Genomic DNA, 8020 nt, shown 5'->3' with positions numbered 1-8020 from the left:
ACTCCCACTAACGTTTTCTGCCCCTTGGTATTTCTCAGCTCTGCCGATACAGATTCCACATCATCAGAGCTAATATCCTTCCTTACTATTGTGTTAATCTCCTCTTTAACCAGCAATGCTGCCCCACCTCCTTTTTCCTTTTTTCCTGTCCTTCCTGAATATTGAATACCCCTGGACGTTGAATTCCCAGTCTTGGTCACCCTGGAGCCATGTCTCCATAATCCCAATTATATCATATCCGTTTACATCTATTTGCGTAGCTAATTCATCCACCTTATTACGAGTGCTCCTCGCATTAAGACACAAAGCCTTCAGGCTTGATTTTTTAACACTCTTAGTCCTTTTAGAATTCTTATTTACTGTGGCCCTGTTTGATTTACATCCTTGATTTCTCTGCCTTCCACTTTTGCTTTTCTCCTTCCTGTCTTTTGTTTCTATCTTTGCTTCCCTTTCCTCTGTCTCCTTGCACAGGTTCACAACCCCCTGCCATTTTAGTTTAAACCCTCCCCCTTGCACCATTCCTCTAGCCACGTATTCATCTGAAATATCCTTCTATTTCTACTCTGACTAGCACATGGCACTGGTAGCAATTCTGAGATTACTACCTTTGAGGTCCTATTTTTTAATTTACCTCCTAACTCCCTATATTCAACTTTTAGGACCTCATCCCATTTTTTACCTATATCGTTGGTACCTATATGCACCACGACAACTGGCTGTTCACCCTCCCCCTCCAGAATGCCCTGCAGCCGCTCTGAGAAATCCTTGACCCTTGCACCAGGGAGGCAACATACCATCCTGGAGTCTCGTTTGCGGCCGCAGAAATGCCTATCCCTTTACAATAGAATCCCCTATCACGATAGCTCTCCCGCTCTCTTTCCTCCTGTCCTGTGCAGCAGGACCACCCATGGTGCCAGGAAGTTGGCTGCTGCTGCCTTCCTCCGATAAGCCATCTCCCTCAACAATATCCAAAGTTGTATATCTGTTTGAAAGGGGGATGGCCACAGGGGACCCCTGCACTACCTGCCTGCGCCTACTACTCTGCCTGGTGGTCAGCCATTCCTGCCTGTGCAGCCTTTACCTGCGGTGTGACCAACTCCCTAAACGTGCCATCCACGATGTCCTCAGCATCGTGAATGCTCCAGTATGTATCCGTTCCCAGCTCCAGCGCCGCAATGCGGTCTGTCAGTAGCTGCAGCTGGATACACTTCCTGCACACATGGTCGTCAGGGACACAGGAAGTGTCCCTGATTTCCCACATAGCACAGGAGGAGCATGCCACGGGGCCAAGCTATCCTGCCATGACTTACCCTTTAATTAATTTTAATTAATTTAAATCAAATCAATCCCACTAATTACACTACAATTAAATGATATACTCAAGGGCCCTTGGTTACTAGCACTCCCCGATACACAACAGAGACCTTAGAAACTATAACCACAAAAATTAAGACCTTCTAGATTTTATAAACTATTAATCTTAACTGTCAAACTATAGAGTAGTATAAATACTCACTTGGCCGTACTCACCCAATCAGCTGCTTCCTCTTGCCCACGTCACTTTTTGAATCATGACTTGGCTCCGGAACGCCACCGCTGGTCTGTGAGATTGGTAAGTCTCTGTAAAAAAGCCCACGAAATTGAGTTTAATTACTCACTGTACCGCCACTCTCTGCTCCTCCCAACACTGGCCTCTGTAAAAACGCCCATGAAAGTGAGTTTAAGTACCCACTGTACCGCCGCTCTCTGCTCCTCCCGACACTGGCCTCTGTAAAAACGCCCATGAAAGTGAGTTTAAGTACTCACTGTACCGCCGCTCTCTCCGCTCCCGACACTGGCCTCAGTCCTCAGCAGACATACTAATTCTGGCCTCTTGAGCATCCCTGATTTTAATCGCTTCACCATTGGTGGCCGTGCCTTCAGCTGCCAAGGCCCTAAGCTCTGGAATTCTCTCTCTAAACCTCTCGCCTCTCTACCTTTCTTTCCTCATTTAAGATGCTCCTTAAAACCTACCATTTGCCCCAATAGCTCCTTATGTGGCTCAGTGTCAAATTTTGTTTTATAATGCTCCTGTGAAGCACCTTGGAATGTTTTACTACATTAAAGGTGCTATATAAATTGATGTTGTGCCATGTTATGTCTTACACATTTTGTTGGTTCATGGTCAAACTGTGAGTTGGTAGAATATCCTTTGATAATCAGGATACTGAATTTGTGTCTGTTTTAGCTGCTGAGAGAGTCAGACTTCTGGTCAAAAAGTAATTCACTTCCAATTAAGATCATTCTAAATACATTACCAAAAAAGAGACTGAACAAGGATATGTAGATGGCAAGTTACTTTTAATGAATGCATACTTATAAATAGTTTTATTCCTAAGTGCCCTAAACTTTTTTTCTTTTGGCTGGTGCTGCGGCTCAGGGACCCGTGAGGAGTGATAGTGTTAGCTCTCCTGGTCCGGATGCTTTCACAGACTAAACAACTAGCAGACTCAGCAAAGTCTCTTTAATATTAGGAAAGGTTTAGCAGACCGCATTAGTGAAATTGGCAATCCTGAGAGCATGGATTTGAGTTAAAAATGTGCTGAGTGTAATTACATTCTGACTTAGTTTAATTACTGAACTGTGCAATTGAATAAATTCAGCTTAGATTGAATCCTGCAGATGTTCAAGGCAATATTTGTTTAGGCTTAGGCTTGAGGGCTCTCAAGATCTGAATGGAATACTATCATGCCAGTCGATAGCGAGTCTTGGAGATGCTCATGTTTTAACTGGATAGTGGATTACAGGAGATCCCTTTTATATGTGAAAAGTGATTCAAATGACCTCCCTCCAAATTGGATGGCTCACCACAACTCCTCAACCCAAGATGCTCTTTGTTAGATGCCATGTTCTGAACATAATGGAACTAACAGGAGAGGCACTCGGCACCATTAAAAAAAATGGCCATTTAATTTAAGAAGTGCATTGCACACACTCCCCTCTGGTGTCCTGGCCAAATATTTATCTCTCAGCCAACATCATTAAAACAGATTATCTAGTCATTATTACATTGCTGTTTATGAGATCTTACCGTGTGCAAATTGGCTGCTGGGTTTCCTGCATTACAACAGTGACTACAATTCAAAAAGTACTTAATTGAATGTAAAGCGCTTTGGGACATCCTGAGGTTGTGAAAGGTGTAATGTCCGTGTGTAATTGAGACACGGACTGCAGAAGTTGGTTATAACAGGTGTTTACTGAATGGAGACAAAACTGGAACTACTATACAAAGTTACTACACAGGCTTATATACAGGGGTGGTCACTACTGGTACTGCAGTATACAGGGGCTGCAGAGTATAGTTCCTTCTTCAAGGTACATACACTACAATTCCTCCCCTTTTAGCTAAACAGTACATAACATTCGATTAATAATTAAATAACATATTTACAATTACAGTTGCTATATACATTAGCTGAAGTTAATCAATTATAAATTCAGTCTTTGAGGAGGCTTCCTGATTCTGTCCGGATAACGCCTCTTTGGGGTATCAGGTTCTTCTGGCAAAGTTGATTCGGGATCAACGTCGTTGTTTGGTTCGTCTGCTTCCAACATCACCGATTCTGAGGTAGATGCAATTGGTACTTCGGTTTCATCACCAGGTGTATAGGATCGTGGTGTAGATTTGACGTTTTCCAGTGACTCTAGAATCTGGTCAGCATGGCGTCTTACAATGCTCTCTCCAACGTCCACGGTATACATTAGAGGTCCTTGCCGTGTGCAGATCGTTCCTGGCTGCCATTTCTCTGTGCGGTAGTCCCGGGCCAAAACTGGTTGACCTATCTTGAAACTCCTGGTTGGCCTTTCATTCATATTCTGAAACTGCCTGTTCTCCACATCTCTTCTGATGTTTGGCTTAACCAAATCCAAGTGGCATCTTAGTCTTCGATTGAAGAACATCATGGCTGGAGTTTGGTTGGTAACCGCATGTGTCGCATTCCGGTAGGCAAACAAGAAGTTATCCACCTTGTGTTGTAGGGGTATGTCTTCATTACACATTGCCTTGATAGCCTTCTTGAATGTTTGAACGAACCTCTCAGCCAATCCATTGGTGGCTGGATGATATGGGGCGGATGTGTAATGCTTAACACCATTGTTCTTTAAGAACTTCCGGAACTCTTCAGACACAAACTGTGGTCCATTGTCGGAGCAAATCTGTTCAGGCAGCCCATTTCTGGTGAATATGGTTCGTAAGACTGTGATAGTTTTTTCTGTGGTGGTTGAGGACATTTTTATTACCTCTGGCCACTTTGAATGTGCATCCACCGCAATTAAAAACATCGAGTCCATAAATGGACCAGCAAAATCAATGTGTACCCTTTGCCATGGGGATGAGGGCCACTCCCATGGATGTAGAGGGGCTTGTGGTGGGGCGGTTTGGACCTTCTGGCATCCTATACAGCTCTTGGTCATCTCTTCGATTTCTCTATCGATTCCCGGCCACCACACAAACGCTCTGGCTAAGATCTTCATTTTTACCCCTCCCAGATGACCCTCATGAAGCTCATTGAGCACTCTATCCTTCAATTTGGGTGGAATTACTACTCTGGATCCACACATCAAGGTTCCTCGGCACACTGACAGCTGTTCTCTTCTCGGCGAGAATGCTGGCAACAGTGGTTCGCCATGTGCTGGCCATCCCTTCACCGTTAAATCATAGACCCTGGAGAGTGTCGGGTAATTTCGTGTTTCCTTTTCTATGTTTGCATTCGTCACAGGTAGACATTCGACTATGGTCGAGTGGAATATCTCCACAGGATCCACTGCAGGTGCTTCTTCCACCATCGGCAACGGTAGGCACGACAATCCATCAGCATTCCCATGCTGTTTAGTTCCTTTGTACTCGATGTCATATTGGTGTGCCCCTAGGAAAAGGGACCACCTCTGTAGCCGTTGTGCTGTCATTATCGGGACGCCCTTCTGAGGGTTGAAAATGGAGACAAGAGGTTGATGATCAGTTAGTAGAGTAAATTTCTGTCCGTGCAGGTAGTGATTGAACTTCTTCACCCCCCACACCAGGCTGAGGGCCTCTCTGTCAATCTGGGCGTAGTTACGCTCAGCTGCAGTTAACGAGCGTGACGCAAAAGCTATCGGCCTCTCTGAACCATCAAGGGATTTATGTGACAGTACCGCTCCAACGCCGTAGGGAGATGCATCACACGCCAGTCTTATCGGTAGTGATGGGTTGTAGTGAGCCAATACTTCTCTTGAAGTGATCAGGCCTTTACACGTCCAGGTGTGACGTCGTCATCCTTTTTACCAGCCACAGTCAGTGTCTGAATGGAGTGCCAGTCTAAACTTATCTTTCTGATCCATTCACGTCCCAATAACAGTGGTCCACCATCTTGCAGTATGTACAGATACAATTTCTGTATTTCCTTGCCGTTGTATTCGACAGGTACCCTTATTTTCCCTCTGGGGTATACTTTCTATATGTCTTCAAGACAATGGATGTGTCTTTCAAAGGTATGTGTGAGAATAGCCGCTCGTAGTCTCGTCGATTCATGACGGTCAGGGCTGACCCTGTATCCAATTCCATTTTGACTTGGGACCCTGCTATCATGAGGGTGAACCAAATGGTTCGGTGATCCTCTTTTGCGATTACGTTGTGTAGTTTGAGACAGCTTAGTCTCTTGTTCCCGGATTCACTATCGCTCTTCTGGTCTTCGGAACTACTGTCCGTCATCTTTTGTACTTTCCTGTACTGTTCCTTAGTAGTCTTTTTGTTGTCGTTAGTCTTCTTCCCGGACCTGCAAACTCGTGCAATGTGTCCCACCTTTCCGCATTGCCTGCATGTTTTGTCCTTGGACCAGCAGTCCTTCTGGTCATGGGTTGTTCTGCCGCAGCGATAACATTTTTCAAATCCCCGTGTCATTTCATGGATGCCGTATTCCTGTGGCTTTTGCTGTATTTCCGCAGCTCCCCTTGCTGCTGCTTCGTACGATACTGCCACGCTGAAAGCCTTATCTAGCGTCAGCTCTTTCTCTGAGAGTAACCTCTTCTGGGTTCCTTCACTCAGGAGTCCACAGACAAATTTGTCCCGTAGGGTATCTGCCAGTCCTGCTCCGAACTGGCAGTGCTTTGATAGCTTGCGTAGTTCCGTAAGGTAATCAGCATTGCTCTCATCTTTATGCTGATTTCTCTTGTGGAATTTAAATCTTTCTGCTATCAGCAGCGGTGTAGGATTTAGGTGTTCCTGTAGGATATCAACAATTTCGTTAAAACTCTTCGCCATCAGTTTGACTGGAGTGATCAGGTTCCGCAATAGGCCGTACGTTCTTGTGCCCATTAAGTTTAGTAGTACCGATGCCTTTTTCTCATCGGCTACTTCATTTGCCTTGCAATATACTTCGATTCTTTCCACATACGTGGTCCAGTCTTCTATTGCATTATCGAAGGCAGTGATATTGCCAGTCTTCGGCATCTTGGAGATCTAAGATGGCGCCTCCCGCGCTTTGCCTTCTTCCCCGATTGAACAAAATGGCGCCTCCTGCGCTTTCTGCCTTTTCCGCTGCTGCCAGCGCTGTTGCTGGTGTTTTTATGCTTTGATGGCGACGCCCTATGGTCTTCGCGCGCTTCCCCCCGCGCTGCTGCCAACGCCGCTCTCCGCGGTCCCCGTGGCAAACTACAGCTCCTCGCGGCTTTCTGCGCTTCTAATTTCTTTTTCTTTTATTTTAATTACTGTCCCCATCGTCAGAGCAGACCCTATGGGACACTTCCCTCCCTCTTCTCGGGTCTGTACGCTGCCCGGCTTCGTAGCACCGGCCGCGCCCTGTGTGCTCCACCCTCTCTCTCTCTCTCCTCTTCCCGACAACGCTGCTCGGCCCCGTTGAAAAGCCACCCGATCGAGCTCTAGCCCGCCGCAGCCCAGGAAGGATCAGTGTACTACCTGCCACCAGCCTGATTAGCTGGAACACCGTAGACTGGATAACCAAGCCCAGCTCTCGACAGCCTCTCCTGCAAATCTTCGAATTCGATGAATCAGAGGGCGGTTGCCCACGGTCGACGCCCGTTTCTTCTGTTTGTTTGTTTTTTTCTTTTTGGATTTCTTCCTTCTGGCTTCGACCTCTAATAACTTCGCTTCAGGGATGGATCCCCGTGAGGTGGTGCAGAACTGTAGGTAAGTTCGGATCTGTTCGTCGCCAATGTAATGTCCGTGTGTAATTGAGACACGGACTGCAGAAGTTGGTTATAAGTTTACTGAATGGAGACAAAACTGGAACTACTATACAAAGTTACTACGCAGGCTTATATATAGGGGTGGTCCCTACTGGTACTGCAGTATACAGGGGCTGCAGAATATAGTTCCTTCTTCAAGGTACATACACTACAAAAGGCATTATGTAAATGCAAGTCCTTTCTTTCTTTTTGATGTTTTGGGATAGGGACTTTGATGTTGGCAAGCTGTTAGATTCTTGCTGCTCTCCAGAGGGTGTCTGTCCCAGAAATGTCACCTTGGTCCTTTTGCCCTGCAAGCCATTCCTAACACCATAGATAATGGGAAGTTTTGATTTATCTTGAAGGCCATGTTATGGAAGTGCAAAGATCAGAACAGATGAGAATTTCACACTTTTATTAGAGGAAAATGGACATTAAGACAATTTGAAATCTGCTGTAAGTGCTAATTGACAATAGGGTCATGCCCCATTCTTCCAATTACACATATCTCTGGATGATATGGAACTTCTGGCCTTGAACAAAATGAATAACCAAAAATTATGGCATTTGCTATAGTGTTTTAGAAGATGTAACATGATTTCAAATACATCTGCTCCCTTTGATTAGCTAAAGTGGTTACCTTTCAGAAATTGGAAAAAACTGTTGGGCCTCGAAATTCGGGTGGTTTGCGCCACCCGTTACCGCCATGAAATGGCGAATAAAGGGCGGCCAGCACTCTTCCGGCAGTTGGTGGCAGGTCCCACGGCCGCCATTTTTGGCCGGTCGGCAGCGCTGCCATTGCCTGCTATCGGCGAGAGTATTT

This window comes from Somniosus microcephalus, chromosome 15 (genome assembly GCF_052327205.1).
Source record: "Somniosus microcephalus isolate GS21.2 chromosome 15, FLI_Smic_1.0, whole genome shotgun sequence".
Classification (NCBI taxonomy): domain Eukaryota; kingdom Metazoa; phylum Chordata; class Chondrichthyes; order Squaliformes; family Somniosidae; genus Somniosus; species Somniosus microcephalus.
This window is presented reverse-complemented; position numbering follows the sequence as displayed.